Source organism: Leiobunum rupestre, chromosome 8 (genome assembly GCF_980474605.1).
Source record: "Leiobunum rupestre chromosome 8, qqLeiRupe1.1.hap1, whole genome shotgun sequence".
Lineage (NCBI taxonomy): Eukaryota > Metazoa > Arthropoda > Arachnida > Opiliones > Sclerosomatidae > Leiobunum > Leiobunum rupestre.
Window position 1 is genome coordinate 38928518 of NC_143391.1, and position 17756 is coordinate 38946273.

At 34.4% G+C, this 17756-nt stretch overlaps 1 long non-coding RNA gene across 3 annotated transcripts in view; it reads left to right on the plus strand.

Annotated features, from left to right (window-relative positions):
- Positions 1 to 2524: 2524 nt before the first annotated feature.
- The window catches only part of LOC149933371 (uncharacterized), a 33795-nt gene continuing 18563 nt past the window's right edge, over positions 2525 to 17756 (plus strand). For 2 of the 3 annotated variants that reach the window (XR_016473020.1, XR_016473018.1), the window contains exons 1-3: positions 9433 to 9786; positions 10190 to 10337; positions 10924 to 11027. This is a non-coding gene — a long non-coding RNA (uncharacterized LOC149933371). Of the gene's footprint in view, positions 2736 to 9432; positions 9787 to 10189; positions 10338 to 10923; positions 11028 to 17756 lie in introns of those variants that run through there. The other variant, XR_016473019.1, reaches the window with a different exon arrangement.

Consider the following 17756-nt stretch of genomic DNA (forward strand, 5'->3'; position numbering starts at 1 on the left):
TCCTTTACGAAAGGATAGACCAAAATTTTAATTCCACTCACAGCTCGTTGCGTGAGAACACAAAAGCGTGGCAGGAGACCACACAACTCAGGTAAAAAACGACAAAGAAATTGATCAAATTCGTTTCTTCAATATTTACATAACATAGTTGACTAATAATAAACTAAATTGTTTTATTTTATTTGAAATATACACACACATACAATTAAATTTCATCACAAAAGCGTTTCTGACTCGTAGTTATATTCGTAATTTAACAAATCATTAAAAAATCATTGAGATGATTAAGTATACGGTATATTATCATTTTATAAAATACGCCCAGTTTTTTAGATTTTTTTCTTCAAAACTAGCTGAGTGGGGTGCGCGGGTAACTTATGGAATTGAACTTGGTAGTTCTGACGATACGGATAACGTTTTTTTTTATATATATAAAATAATATTTACATCTTCCGCATGGGGGAGCAACACGTGGTAGCGCTGCTTGCTTGACGCTTCGGAGAAGAAATTTATCCGGATTTGCGTAATGCATTCCGCCCCTTTTTTTTCGTATAGCTTAATAGAATTCTTTAGCATAATTTATCGGCCGTTTCTAGATCTTCCAATGTCTGCCGTAGACTCGCTACTTTTAAACAGCAATGAGCGTCCTAATTTTATTGATGACCATGTATCATATTGAAATCTTTACCTTTAAAAAGATAAAGGAGAATAAAGTGAAATTTTGCCGTTAGGAAATTGAGATCATAGTATCATTATTTATATCAGAAGGATATAACGTTAATAGTTAGTGTAGGGTGCTGTTGGCTCGCGTGGCATGAAAGGATTGCCACCACCCTCCTACGCAATGTAACCCAGCCATCTGAATTAATGGCCTTAAAAGTCACTTGATGACTTAGGCTTAAGGTGGTGCCTTGGGTATTAGCCTAGCTGATTATTATTTATTTATTTATTTATTTACCCTACAAAATAAGTATTTAATTTTCTTAAAACAAGCCCCTTTCGTTAGTTCCCGTTTATTTTTTGGAAAAAACAAACTTGTGATTTTCCAAAACTATTAGAGAATGAAAATATGATTTTTAAATATATAAATATTTTTAGTCAGTTGATTTTTATCGTTTATTTTGCCGTAAAATTTCAACCGTAATGCTGGTATATTCTCCCATTTCATTTGTACGGCGCGGATGGCCACTTCACACGTTAGAGTTATATTATTAACTTCTGATAATATATAAACGGAAATTTTAAATTTCGTGGGTTTTTTTGGTCTTGGGGATATTCCGAAATACGAAAGCGATGTCTTTTGGTCCGACGAAACCCGAGACAGGCTGGGGTATACGCTGCCTGGTTGTATTGGTTAAAATTGGGGCTGGATATATCGTTAATATTATACGGCAGCTATTATTCATTTATTCACGGAGAGAGAGAGAGGATGGGGACGAGAAGCATTAAGAGCTTCGCTGCTTTAATACTTGACCGGGCCGCTTCGGAAACCCGCGTTCGCATTACAATTTCAAAGTAGCCCGGGACCCTTCCTCGCCGCCGTTTCATATCTACATAAAACTTCGGGACGCGGCGGCAATATTTTTACAACACCGTCGCCTTACCCACGGTACCATCCCGGGCAAGATATGTCCTCCTAGTGGTGCCGGTTCGAGGGGATTATGCCCCCTCCCTTTGGCGAAGCTAGCCAGGAATAGAAATGATGGAAAAAGATGAAGTAGGGTTTTAAAAATACGCTTTAGTAGGAATGGCTAATATACATTTGTAAAGGCGGTGGTGGTGGTGGTGGTGGTGGTGGTGGTATAGTGTATTTCGTTATTGAGGATTTTTTTCTCTCTATCTCGCTCCGTCTTTAGGTTTAAGGCTCCGTTAGTGGAAGAGCGTCAAAATTTATTCGTAGAAGCCCCATTGTTCAGCGTAGCGCGTCCCTTTCGCCGTGTCCCGTTTGGGAAGAGCTCAGCGGGCTGAAGCGATATCCTTAAAAAAGGCGCGCTTGCATAATAGAATAGGACAACATTTACATACGGCTCGACTCGAGGTTTTTACCTCGTTAACATGCAAGCAGTGAACACATTTGCCTCCTCTCTGCCCAACCACCACCACTACCACCACCACGACCACCGCGCCGCTATCCTTTTCACCAGAGAGCGACCAGCATTTCGTCGGAGACGGTCGTCGTACGCTGACTCGTTCCCCAAAAATACCGGACGAAAGAAATTTTCACAACGTTTAAACCGAACGTGGGTTCGTCCATATACCGTTAATTATCGTTAAATTTAACGATTGTCGAAGTCAGTGTATTAATACTATCGAAATACCATGTTCCGGAAGCTACGGGTGATCATTTTTCGCTGCAGAAAGGAGAACCGAAAGTGGCGACTGTCGTTACGAGCGCGGGGAGTGTCCCCAACGAGAATCGTGACTGTAACCCTTTGAATGTATGCAGACAGATCTAGAGAGAGAGAGAGAGAGAGAGAGAGAGAGAGAGAGAGAGAGAGAGAGAGAGAGAGAGAGAGAGAGAGAGAGAGAGAGAGAGAGAGAGTTGATGTATGGTCCCGAGCCACGTTGGGACTTGGAGAGATGGATTTTTTTGTCGCGCGCGAGGCCGTGGTGTTCGGTGCACGTGACTTTACGGGGTGATAATGCGATGGCGGACAAGGCTTAACTAGCAGTTCATTTCGACGCGGAGAAAAAAAAATAGTGTGTTCCAATAAAAGGAGAGGAAAGTTGCGAAGGTATGATTGTATTATTTTTTCACTAAAATATTAAATTGTTAAAATGGTGAGATTGGAGGGCTTAATTTATATGGCGCCATCTGTGAGAGGTGGACGATGAAAGTCGAAATATTTTTTATTGTATCATAAAGGGTAAATTATGAAAGCGTGTAACGGGTTTTTCGGTTGTAGCCCTGACAAAATGTCCCTAAAGATATTCTTTATAGTTTTAATTGGAATCCCGTAAAATAAAGACGCAAATTTCAATTGAATCTATAGCCAATTTGGTGTAATTTTTCTACAGACTTTGGAAAAGGTTACAGATTTTTAGGGTTTTCAATAGAAATAGGTAAAGGGTATAAACATCTTATATTTTCTATATTTTTCTATATGGTTTTATAGAAAATCTATAATGAAACTTTTTACGAGGGAATTTCTAGAATATAAACCTTAAGAACGTTTTCCTTTTAAGAAACTCCTCGTAATGTTTTAAATTTTAAGTAATAGCAGAATTATATAATTAATCGCATAGGAGATAAGTATCCGTCATTTTTCAAAATATGTTTCAGAAAAATCATTTCCAAAAGTTAAATATAATTAAGAAAATATACATATACAGTGCATTGTTTACATTTCACATCGTAAGACGGGGTTGTTAATACAAGTGATAAATTCCGATATTTACTGAGGAAATGTATCCCACTTAAATTTTCATAGCCTAAATGGAAAATTATCACGTAGGAAGTATGTTATGCACTTCTGGTAATAATTAATGACAACATTTAAAAGCATTTTAGAGGTTTGTAAGGCTATATTCGATTCGTATTTACTGTATTGTAGTTATAGAAGTCTATAGAAAGCGTTTGATATTGCAAACAAATTGATATTATTTGATGTATTAGTACAGTTGGTAGTCTATGCAAATAATGAGCCTCAATTGTCTGCTTTCCATATTGTATACAATTTAGGTGACAATTGTGGTTAACCAACTTTATGTACAGCGATTCGTTATACCACTAAACAAAAGAAACGAGTAGCTTACAGTTTTAAAAGTGGAATGTGTTATTAGAGCAAATGGTGTTAGGAGAAATTGAAATTCGTATAGCTACCACTCGCGATATATATGTAAATTCCATGTTTGCTCATTCTGCGAAGGTTGTCATTTACGCCTATGTATAAATAAATATATAGCCATCACTGGAAACGTCTCAATCAGCCACGTGGAATATATTTTCCGCGCGCGTCATTCCACTTTATAAATATCCAGATGAAATATGCTTTTTTTGTTTTAGATTTTAGCCAGCGATGGCACCTTCCGCGCGAAACCATCCATTTTAACAGTCATAAATTCTTCTGTTGAACCCTTTCTGTGGATTTCTGTAGTAACCCTTTGAAACGGAGAGCTGGTTTCGGGTTCGGATACAGCTGTGACAGAACAAACCAATAGATTTTTTTCACCTGCTGAATTATTATTTAGACCCTATAGTGAATATCAATCGTTTAAAATAATTTCCCCAACGAGTATAAAGCGTCACCGCGCTATGAATTTGTTTAAAGCACTATCTAAAGATAATAAAATAATTTGAATTTGAAAAAAAAAATTCAATTTAGTCTTTGATCGGCATTTGGATCCAAAAAATATTTTATATTTCATTCAATTACAATGCGTAGATTTCAACTTTGAATTGATCAAAAATATTTGATTCCAAACAGAATTTCGAGTATCTTTATTCCATTTGGATCCAAATTTGGACATAAAATGGATCAAGTTATTTTCATAAGGGTGATTATTTTAGTATAAATCTAAAAGTCGTACATGCTCATAAATTATCCAATAATAAAAGATATTAAATGTAAAATCTATCTTGAAATCTTTAACTTAAATTAATAATTAAAAAATACGTTATCTCAAAAAACCATTTGTAAAATTTAAAATAGAACCACGAAATCGTATAAGTCTCAGATTTATAAAAGTCGGTTTTGGGATCAAAAAATAGACAAGTGTTCATGTTGAAAAATTCGACGCAAGCAAATTAACTGTATAACGGAAATAGAATACGCGATAAATTTGGCAAAATTGCTGATAAATCGTCTATAGGAGGCGCTCCCTAAATTAATAAGATTAAGGGTGTTTTACTTTCACGGTTGTACGCTAAAGCCCTCTTTAAATTTGATGAGCGAATAGATTATGGTATATTTGGTTATCATGCGCGATGAATAATATAGATATAATACACTTAGTAGGTTTCCGAATTAAAGATGGTTACTCACGAAGCGAAGGCAGCCGCCAATTTAAACACTCGTGAAGAGATGTTTATCAGGAGAAAATGGCGGCCTGCAGCCTGGAATTCAACGGCTGCTCAAGTCGCGCTTCAGCGAATACGTTCAAATTTTTGGCATTCAAACTCTGACCATTGGACTATATATATGCGGAAAAACCTTTCGACGGTTGGAAGACGTGGTACCAACTGTAAACGGTACGCGTTCATTTGGTATTCCGGCAACTGCGCTGCTTTCATACAGTATATGAATTAAACATTAGCCCAGACAAGATGCATCATATTTGCGACAAATGTTTGACGTTAAGTGAATGATATATCGTCGACGAATTAAGGTAATTTTCCAATTTGCGTCTCTGAGCATTACTGGGCCAGAACGGTGTTCACACCTTCTTAAAAATTACGTTCGTTTTGCTTTAAGTCTGCGTACGGAACGGATAACGGGTTGTTCGTCAAAGTGTCATGGTCCCGCAACATAATTTAATGGTGAGGGCTTGTTGATGAACATATTACTCAACCTGCTGGACTTGAGGTTTGATTCTTTGATAGTTTTATAAAGCTAAATAGATTCTGGGTAAGATCTTTTTAAGGCCTTCGTAAGCTTTTGTCAAAAGGCGTCAAAAATACAAAATGTTGCCGTAATTTACTAACATTGAAGACTTTTAAAGTTAAAATTAGTTAAGTTACGGGTATCCTTAGAATATAACTTTCAGCCTAGCTCTAGTCAGATAGTCTAGTATCTAAATAATCTACGGGTGTTGGTTGGTATTTTAAGTAATTACAATTGTAAAAGATCGAACTTTTAGGAAGTATAACCCGTACAAAACCTTTTTCTTATATAAATTCTATAGAATCCTTTAGATTTCTAAAGAGAGTTTATGGGGCTCTAGAGACTTTAGAATAATCTATAGAGAAAGTCACTCCAAAAGGGTTTCTTAAATAACATCTGTTATTTTAAAAAGTATTCATATTGTCATGCCAATGATTTTGGAAAAAATAACCTATTCTAAAGGTATTCTATAGCTATAGTTTTGGAATAATATTTTATCTTACGGGAAAGCGATACATAAAGTATATCAATTGAATAGTTAGTGAATCAGGTTCAATGGTTAGCTGTTTCGTTATTAGAAGTGCAATGTTGATCGTCAGTTGCAAAAATAAAATTTCGTCGAGTGTGAGACTATAGGCTAATGCACAAACGTATACCATACAATGGATTTATCATGAGCCAAAACAGGACTTTAATAATCAGGACAATCGAGACACGAAGCACAAGAAAATTGACGTACACGATTTAGTAACGGGAACTTGTCATCCCTAATTCGATTCTGTTCAATTGTGTTTTCCTGACCTGTAAATACAGGTTATACAACAGATTTTCGTAGAATTACAAGTTTACATTAAGATTTTAGTCTTGAACAAAGCATGCGTCAAAACGATCAAAAATCGTTACTAATGAAAGATATCAAACAAATAGTTCTAATCTTATTAATAAATAAAATTTTACAGTTAAACAAAACATGTACATAAATACAATAGAAAATATTTGAAACAATTTGTTCTAGTTTTATTAACCATTAAAATTAAAATTAAACAAAATATGTACATAAATGCAATTGAAAAGATACCAAACAAATTGTTCTAGTATTGTTAACAATTTCTAAAACGGGTGAAGAGTAACAGATTTGAAACCGTCGCTAAATTGAAACAACAAAGATTACACTGCCTATATATAAAAACAGAAACATCGCGTTTTACGCTGTTATTAAAATGAAACTTAATTATGGGTATGAAAAATTCGCTTTATGTATGCAAATAACAGTGTGCGGAGTTAAAAATTATATACCGGTCTACCGAGAGTAATTTAATTTACCTCTTTTACAACTTCATGCTGGATAACGAACGAATTAGCTATAAAAACATTGCCTGTTAAATTTGGCTAGCTTTTGATTTTTGCGCTTATAATTGGATTTTTACAAACAATTCCAAAATGTATTTGTTTTATTCACCCTTTTACCAAGAACTAATATAAGGTTTTATAAGAACAAGCAATATTTAATTAGTGGCAAGTTATAACTTGCCACTAATTAAATATTGCTTTGTTTTTATTTTATGGGTGGATCTTAGTCGCCATTTATTGTAGAAAGTTTGAACTTAGTACAAGTTGGTGGTTACTGACAATGGCGTGAAGAAATATATTATTGCTAAATGCTAATAACAAGACATCATTAAGGCGATTTGTCGATTAGTCGCTATTAGGGATGCACAAAATAATTTTTTACAAAGTTTTAGTGGTTTGGAAGGTTATAAAAATATAATTTTTTAGAGAAGAGTTATACCTTATTTAGATTCTTACCTTTTAGGCCTTTGTTATTATTAGTTCACTATTGATCCGAGAAAAAAATGTGTGGACCACACGAACACTTTTGTTGGTCATGTTTTTAATAGCGGTCTTTTTTATGACCGAGGCTTAGCTTCGAATATTTAAATAAAATATTTTTCGTACAAATCCTTTTGTTAAGCAAAACTAAATGACAATTTTAAAATTAAATATCTTTATTTAATGCAAATTGACATATTTTGTTGTATTATGTGATTTGCTTTTAATAGTTACTTGTAATATTCTTTTTTTTGCGATATTGAGTCGAAAATTGTTTGAAAATTTTGGCCGTGTTAAATTCGTTCGAAATAGCTGCTTTTATTCTAATCCAAGGCGTAACAATCTACCGATTTCGTACTTATTTTATATTTTAAGATTTTGTTCCATAATAAAGTTCACTTTTATTAAACTTGCGTGAATAAAGTATTTATTGAGGTTATAGAGGTTGAGATCAAAGTTTGATAAGTAAAATGGAATAAATAATAAATGTGATTAAACTGTATAGATACCAGGTTAATGTTTTTTAACTTATATGTGATTTTTTACGTAATTAATTTATAATTCGAAGCTCCACTAAATAAATATTTATCTGTAAATAAATGTGTATAATATTTGTTAAGTGTAATTTATACGGGACAAAATATTGAAATAGAATATTCATAGGGCAATTTATTTCGCATAAACAGCTGTAACCTTGTAAAACGTCAAATACCAATATACGCGTTTTTCCCCCGTGTTTATAATATATTCTCCGTTTAATTGTACGCGTGCGTTTGTGAACCACTGAATTATAGTCAAAATTTAAACTTCCTGTTTTAGGACGACTATTTGTCGTGGTACAATTAACTTTCCATTAAAAATATTTACCCAATAGATAGTTTTGACACCGTATTTTAGAGAGATTAACCGAACACGAACAATACACCTTATAAAATATTTCTATAGACATTCAATATAATTGAAATCGGAATCGTATATTAAAAAACACATTTTTCTAAAGAATCTATAAAACATTTTTATATTTTATTTTTAATTGAAAAAGGTACGAGGATCATAGAAATATTTAGATCTTTTATAGGAATATAGAAAACTTTAGATTTACTTCAAACTTTTATAAGATTTTATAGAAAGTCCGTAGAAATTTTTTAATCAAAGCTAACTTCTTCTACATTTTGAAGGTGGCACTTAAAATAGTCTCATATCATAACGAATAAAGGAGCAATCAGAACAACAACATCCATCTATTTTCTAGCGCGCCAAGCATTTTCTATACGCACTTAAATCTCTGAAATATTTACTACTCTAAGATATTTTTTACAATTGCACTGGCTGGACCTGTCTATTATAGTAAATATTTTGAAATATATCGTATGCAAATCTTAATTCTTTCAGCCGATATAAAAACCAGGCACGATTTTGACGAGCATTACTTCGGAAAATGTGTAGAATTTCCTTATGAAATAAAATATAAAAAGTGATGTCGAAATATAAACGTTACGACGTTATTTTAAATTTCTAGAAAATAAACAGTCTCTTCTGAAAATCGTCCCATAAACAAGCAAATTAAGCGTTGAATGTCATAGATTTATCGTTATCGAAATCGCGATTTGACAACTGACAAATAATAATAAAAATATTTCCTTTATTATAATGGGCGAAAGCGTTATCTTTTAAAAGCGAAACACGTTTGTAGTAGAATTCTTCGCGCATTAGGTACGCGAATAAAAATCGTGGCAATGATATTCCGGAATATTAATGTCATTTTGAGTATACTCGAAATAATTCTTCGCATAATGCATTTTTCGGGTATCATTATATAGGTAACGTTCGTAATCGCCCATGGGCAGCCGTTCTATTTCAGCCGTAGAAGAAGCCACGCATACGCGTATAATATTAGGCGGGAGATTCGTCAAAAATACTTAGTCTGGGAATGGCGTTTTGAATATTAATGCTGGTAGCCTCGCCGAGAGAAACCAATTACGTATGTATGTAAACGCGAACTGGTTTTCTCGGTGAAATACTCAAATGAGAAGATTTCCATTTGAGGCTCTTATCTTCGCGTTGCCGCCACGTCCAAATGCGCGTTGGACCACCGACTTTTATTTTACCGTTTCGGCGTCCGCCACCGACGAAACTTTTATATCGCTCCGAGATTGTCTCTTTCTCATGTATATTCAGGTACGACCTTTTACAGCGCGTGCCGCCAAAGTAAGATGTCAAGGTGTCGGTGAATGATACCCAGAAGTTCTCCGTAGACTCTCAGAGAGTTCCCAAAATGACTACGGAAACACTTTGTCGAGAAATACCGCGAACTCTCCATCCATTGGCGAGGCGTCCATATTCGCGCAACCCGACCCGAGAAGAGTTGCCAGGGTTTGAGGAATCCGAAGAACTCGGCGAAAATAGTTTTATGGTAATTTTAATACTTTGACGACTTTTCTTCTAGTTCAATCTCATTCGCGAAGCTACTCTTCTACCCAGCAGCACCTTATAGCTCTTAGGCCTAGGTGACTTTCTCGTATAAAACTAAATAGAAAATACGTAAGAAACTTTTATAATTGAGTATATATACAAAGTCTTTGTCTTTCTGTTTTCGAAGTTCATTCTTTGTCCATTCTTGTTACGGAAAATGTCCGTCCGTGTAATTGAAATAGTTTTGAGAATTTTACCACAAAATACCGAATTTCGTTCGCCGCAATTGGCGAAGTTTTCGAAGTTAAAATTAGTTTTGATAATGGCGTTATTAAACGACATTTAGAAGTTCAGGTGTTTTTATCCCATCACAATGTTTGTAATTAAAGATATTTGTGTTTTAGGTATCTTGTCTTCAGGCAGCGAACGCTATCCCAAAGTAATTCGCTCAACTAATTTGGAAACTATGCTGATAACGAAATAAAGTGCTTGATGGATAACTTTAATTCCAACCGTTTGGTAAAAGAACTGTCATTTGAAAAGGAGTTTACTGTGAGTGTTTATTTAAATATATATTCAATTAGATATCTGTTGATTTTTTATTCATTCCTTTTATGGATAGCTTAAACGTTAGGGATATAAACTTAGAATTGTAGTTAGAAATTTGTGATAACTTTCACGTAGACATTGATAATTTTTCAATATAAATATTTATAGTACAATCTACAGGTTATAGAAAATCTTAGATATTTTATAGACTTTTAAAAGAATTTATAGTGTTTATAGATATTTTTTGTAAAGGAAATTGTCCAATGAGATGCTGATCACTTCTAGTAATTTATGAACAAGCTAAAAGTTTTGATCGTACTAAAGTGACTAAGTAACTGATTACAGATTTAGAATAACTATTACTCTAATCGGATTAAAAAATTTTGGGCAGTGGTTATAGCACCTCACTATTCGATCAACGTCGAATTTAACTCAGTCTCAGATCACAAACTAAAAAGGGAAATGTTATCTGTCAATTCTTCGAGAGAGTAACATAAAAACGCCATTAGCAATTGTTAGACAAATTTAAATCCCATTTTTTCAATAAAGTATAATATTACGTTTTTAAAATGGATGTTTAAATTGACAGAAAACGATCTTTGTTGATTCAGAAACTGACAACCATAAACAGGATTCTTCATGGTAGACCTATCTCACGCCATCTCGAACCATCAACAACAACTCAACTCAAACGTAAGTTTTTTTACGCCATAAATGGCATTTTCCGAGGTATTAGCATAAGAAAGCGCTCAAGTTTCGAGAATAAATGTAGGCTAAATTTAAGCGGACCTTTTAGTTTAGCAATTTGAAAGATACCACGCAATTACCGCGGTAGTTCTTATTTTCTTCTGGAGTACTTATTAAGAAAAAATACTTATTTGCGTGTCCGCTCTTCGACGAGCCAAAAGCGACTTTCTATCATCGGAGTAAACTTGGCCTTGTCTCAAACTATTTCATGATTATTATTTTCGGCTTTGTGCCGGCAGATTTAGAGCCAGCGTATAAGGCCGCCGGCTTCCGAACCCCTCTAGATACTCTATACTTTATGGACGTATAACGAACAACCCTCGGAATAATTTATTCTTGAATACATTATAAGGATGATAGAAAAAACGCCATAACGATACCATTAAACATCGCGGGGCTCTGAAGAATCGGAGAATGGACCTTTAGGCTAAAGAATGTATTCGCACTTGTTCCAGAGGAACCTCATATTTGACAAATTGCTCGAAAGAATATGCTATAGACTTTATTTTGAAATACAGTATTCGTTTACGTTTAACTATTAATTACTAAAATAACTTAACTCTTTAATTTAAAATGTACGGCTTTGGTTTTAAATTATATAGAAAATTAAAATATGCATCGAATTTATAAACATTAGATTTAACTTATCAATTAATGTTTAAATATATTATTAGAAAATTAATTTACTTTCTTTGAAATATATTGATTTAACAAATAATAACTTAAATATCTTGGAATTTATAAATATTAGATTTAATTATCAATTAGTGTTTAAATATATTATTTGAAAATTTATTTACTTTCTTGGAAAATATTGTATTTAAATATTAATTACTTATATTGCTTATTGAAAAATTACGCTCATTATTTAATTTTAAAGAATTGTCAGTAGAGCTTTGGTTTTTAAATTATATAGAAAATTAATATATGCCTGGAAATTTCTTAACTTTTAAACATAGTAAATTGAACTATCAACTAGCGCAATCTTAAATATAACATTTAAAATCTATTTAAAAATAAAAACAACAGTATTTTAAAAGCGAAGATACTTCATGGTTAAAATTTTTTTTGTTTATTTACATTGGCGAGCTTTCGGACCGCGGTCCCTTTTCAAGTCGAGAGTTACAATAAATAACTTGTAACTCTCGGCTTGAAAAGGGACCGCGGTCCGAAAGCTCGCCAATGTAAATAAACAAAAAAAAATTAACCATGAAGTATCTTGTCTTTTAAAATACTGTTGTTTTTATTTTTAAATTCTAACGCCATGGTTTATCAAACCTTTAAAATTAATGATTAAAATCTATTTACTTTCTGGCAAAATAGGTTTGGTTTTTAAACAACGTAAAATTCATTTTTTATTAATATATATTTGACAATTTAGCCATTTTCTAAATATTAAATTTAACTATTAAATGAGCTTATTCATTTAAAGCGGATTTATTTTTAAGCTAAGTTAAACTAAGTTAAGATTTATAAAGCTATCAAAAAATAAATTGCTAATTAAAAATATGCGTACAGTATTGAAAGCGAATCAACTAATATAACCTTTTGAAGTTATAGTTTGAAGAATCGAAAAAAAAGCGGGGATTACATCATAACTATCTAAACTATTACAGAATACGATTTTCCCACTAAAATAATCTAATCTAAACTATTACACATGAAAAATATGATTGATAAATTAGTAAACATCCCTAAATACGGGCGGTATATTTTGACCCATGAAGCGCGTACAAACTCGCGGTTTTGCGGGAAATTATCTCCCATTGAATTACATTTTAATAGCCTAGATAGATCATTTTCTCTGGTAAAATTTAACAATATATAAAGTCCACGTGGAGAAATAGGCCTAGAGATATAGTGCAAACAAAATTAAACTTCAAACGGATCAAAAATATTTTTTAAAAGTCCATAATATTAAACTTCCTCCGGAGGTAAAAAAAGGTGTGTCGTATAAAGGAGCCGAAGCATTATCACGAAGCAAATTGGCAGTCCTTAGGCACGCTATACATGTACCTCGACGAATTTAAAAGAACCACGGTAGCTTAACAGGGGCTCCCGCGCGGTATTATATACACATTTTTTATTATATTAAGCAAAACCTCTAAATATAGACGCGCGCAGAGTATACCAGACTAGAGTTGGCCGGGGCAAAACCCCTACGAGGGGAATCTTTCCGCGCGGGTTACACCTGGCTGAAGAGCCCAAAAATGCAAAGTAGGCCCTACCTGCTTATCACTCGTGAAAGGCCCCTCTCTAGTTACGGGCGATTACGTGACGAAATTTATTCCGAAATGGGGCCCTCTCAAGACAGAAGAAAACGAACCATCGAGACGTTTTTTGGGGGTGCCGAAATGGTAACCGAGAGGTTGCCCTCCCAAAAAAATAGACATTTGCATAGAAGGTGCTCCCGGGTTAGCATTAATGCGCGGATTTTCAACGAAACCAGCGCTCCCTGAACGGGCCTACTTCAGTCTACATTGTGCCACGGCAGTTCCACGTTACCCAGACTAATAATAATGTATAATAGACCGTGGAACAGATTGAAAGAACTCTCTCTTTAAAATTTCGATGTTTTGGTGGCGTGCAGGTGCTGAAGCTCAAACTGTGTATTCTTGTTTTCGTCACTTTCTATATCAATGTTTTAAACAATTTCGTCACGGTGCAATTTAGGCTGAGTAAATAAGTTTGAAATACTTGTTATACGAAAAACCATCTACCGTGTTTAAAGATGAATTTAAGCTTAAGGGGATAGCAACGAGCGGTTAACGTTTCGATATTGCTATTTTAAACGATTGAATAACTAGTTTGTACTAGTTAATATGAATTTATTCAAAGTAGTTAACAAGAGCCTTAGAAAACCAGTAGTATTCTTTGAGATGGCCTTTTAATATTTGTTAACTACAGCAGGGTACACGACGACGAAATAGTAAGCGTCGACTACAGTCCCACGGGCTTTTTCCTTTGCTGTAGTATCGTTCAATCCCCTTTTTCTTCTTCGTGTGTCCCGGTTTGTCACAAAAGCTAGCGAGTTAGGGCTTTATCTGGCAGAACTATAGTAGCTAACCATTCTTCAAGTTGCTTCGAGAACCAGGTCGGTTTGTACCATGCAACTTGACCATTGGTTTTGATCCCACGACGACAGATATCGGTTACGAACTAGCTAGGGCGTTGTAGCTGTGATCGTGGCTGTTATTTTGACGTATGAAATAAGACTTACTTGTATAGTTTATTGATTTTTATACACAAAATTTACGCTCCACCGTGTCTAAAAGAAAAGTCGTCACTAGTTGTTAGTCATCTCTTTCTAAATACGAACGCCTAAATAGTTCATATTACCCGAACTTTTAATTTCATAGGATCAAGTTAGATAAATCTAAACCAGGACTCAACAAAATGTTTTATTTAAAATCAATCGAGGGAGGCTATAATCAGCTAGGCTAAATACCCAAGACCCCACCTTGTACCGAAATCAGCGAGTGACCTTTAATTAGTCCTTTCAAACCGATTTTCATATAACCGTTGCGTTATCTGAACCGATGAAATTATTGCTATAAATCAAATATTAAATTATCCCCATTGACGCTAAGATATTATCAGATATTATTATGGTGGTGCCTTGAGTATTAGCTTAGCTGATTATTATTATTATTATTATGGGTTAAAATGCCAACCAGATAGTTTCGCCCAAAACTTCTCTAAATTCATTGTAAGCTGACAGATAGAATGTGAACAGATTTAGATGCATCACTATTTAAAGGTTTAAAGGTTAATTATTAAGCCGTACAAATGTACACCTTTTGGAACAGGGCGGCTCCAAAAGGCGCACAGCAGATATAGTTTACAATTTTAAAACGAGTTCGTAATGATCAAATAAAACAAAATAAGATAAAATAAATACAAAATCACAAATAATAAAGGTAATGTTGGTAAGACACTTTTGGGAAATACTTCCAGATATTTCAGTTTTCAGGTACAAAATATTAGACTAGTTAATATTGCAGCGCTTTTTCTTTATTTGCCAAGTGTCAAGGGTTTTCTTAACATCATCGATACGCCACTTTTCACCAGTAAGAACGAGTACCTTTTCGATTGGCTCACCAAAATGCTCTGCTCTCATTCTGCTGCTGCATTCTAACAGTACATCATCGACCTGGCCACAAAGTTTGCAAAGCGGAGAACGAGAATCAGGCCCCAACAATTCAGTCTTACGGACACCTGTAAGGAGAGCTCCTGTACGGGCCTGGAGAGCCAAGCCAGTACCCCAGGAACCATCATAACAAGCCTCTTTCGCTGGCTGTTTTTTGGCCTTGTAATAACTCAGACTTTTCTATTGCTGGACCTCAGCTTTCCACCTATAAAATAGATTTTACATGTCCGCCGAATAAATTCCTTTCGAAATTTTAATTTGTTTTTCAGCTGTACGGTTCAATTTCCTAAGCAATGTTAAATAAGTGGTAAAATTTTAAATTCAGCCTTCAATATAACTCTCCAATGATAGATATTTTATTTGAAATATCTTTTAGTGGATGACATTGGTAACGGAGGTTAAATTTATTGTTCTTATTATGTTTAATAAAGAGAATTACTATGTTGAGATGATTTTTAGCGTTGATGGTAAACCACCTCATGCTCTATAAAAGTAAGCACCTTCCGCTTAAACAAAATCCAATAATCTCATTGGCCGCTTGTAAAGCACTCGTTGATGACGTTTTTCCTTCAACTTTCATGATATTTAAGATCATGATGCCCTCGGATCGTGTCAACATAGTAATTCTCCCAGATAGCTGTTCAGCTTAATTAATTATAGCCCATCAGTTCAGATCGATTACTTGGGGTAATGAATAAGATACAATCTAAGATCAGATGCACTGATTATCTTCAGATATCTGAAAATCACTACCTGATTCGCCTGTTCAGATAGCCTTTCAGCTAACTGAATGTGATGAGATTAATTACAACAGATCAATTCAGATTTATTAGTTGGGATAATGAATCAGATACAATTGAAGGTCAGATTACAGGGTGAGAGAAACGTAACAGATCAACAGATTACTACTTGATTATCCTATAGTGACTTTTGGTGCCTATTATTTGAGGTGGCCGAGTTACTATGTGAGTCTTCGTAGTTTCACCTATAAAGCTTTGAAATTTTCAACGTAGTTTCTGAACAAGATGTAGACGAGTCCCTGGAAATTTTTGTATCAATCAAACGGTAATTAACGATAAATATAAGAATAACTGAAGTAGTTTGCATCTAACCTTGCTCAGCCTTAGAACTGCATCCTAGTTTTATCTTAGAGGCCTTTACCCTATTTGTATAGCAGGTAAACAAACATTCAAGGGAATAGCCCATCTGGTGTAAGCAGACCGTTTTTTACACACAATCCTAAGGATTTGTGTGTATTAGTGTAGCCGTTGCCGATGCCGCCGATGCCGCCGTGTCACGCCTACCTCTTCAACGGTTAGGGCTAGAAGAGTCAATGATATCTCGTTCGAATCTACCGACATCGCCATTGATAGCCTTTCATAAAGTTTTCAAATCGGAGCCCAAGAAGTTGGGCATTTGCCCAATTTACTATTTTCGGTGATTTCCTTTATGTGGTAGATATTTTCTTTAAAATTAAGTCCGATAACGTTAAAAAAAATATTATTGGATAGGTTAGGATTCACTTGAAATACAACTTCGGTTATATCAGTAAATATTAAATTTAAGTATAGTTTTCGGGGTTATTTACCGGACCCCAATGTTCGTGGTTTTATATTTCCGCCTGAAAGTCGACATAACGTTCCTTAATTGAAGTCCGATTTTCATGAAAGTTATATTTTTGAATAGCTGTGGTTTACACTTAACCTAGAATTGCAAATACGTTCCTTAAATTTAATTCTAAGTAAGGTTTTTTGGGCAGCGTATACGGACCCCCGCAATTTCCAACATTGTAAATCCGCGTGTTTATAGAGGTCTACGCGCCCGTTTCCCTCTGGCGTTTTTCAAGGCGCTTTCAACATATGAGCAGAAGTAACAATTAAGTATGACACTGAACGGACTAGTCTTCGGCGTATGACCAGAAGTAACAAATAAGTGTGATCAGAAGTAACAATTAAGTGTGATCAGAAGTAACAATTAAGTGTGATCAGAAGTAACTAATAAGTTACTAGAAGAAATAAGTGTGACACTCAACGGCTGACTAGTAGTAACAAATAAGTGTGATCAGAAGTAAAAAATAAAAGTGACACTGATCGAAGAAATTTTCGATGCTTTCAAAGTATGACTAGAAGTAACAAATAAGTGTAAATATGTTTATATGTGTGACCGTGGATATATTTTGGTTGCGATACCGGCGTTGCAGGTTGCTGTGAATAGCTCAAACAAACTTAACACATTAGAAGGATTGTGTGTATTCCGACCGTCGTACGTCTTGTTTTTGTTTAACAAAGATCTCATTAGAAACTTAGTGACCGAATATCGCTATGTTAATTTTAATTGCAGAAGATTTCAAATTTTAGTCTGAGTTACGCGTTATTGCTTGCCGGTGTAAATTCTGCAAACTACAATAATGACTCTAAATTGGACTGAAAAATACAGATTTTTCTATATCAATTCACGTGAAATTGGTTTCGTGTAGTCGTTGTTAGACAGATTTCGCGTTTTAACATTAACGTACTTACTCAAAG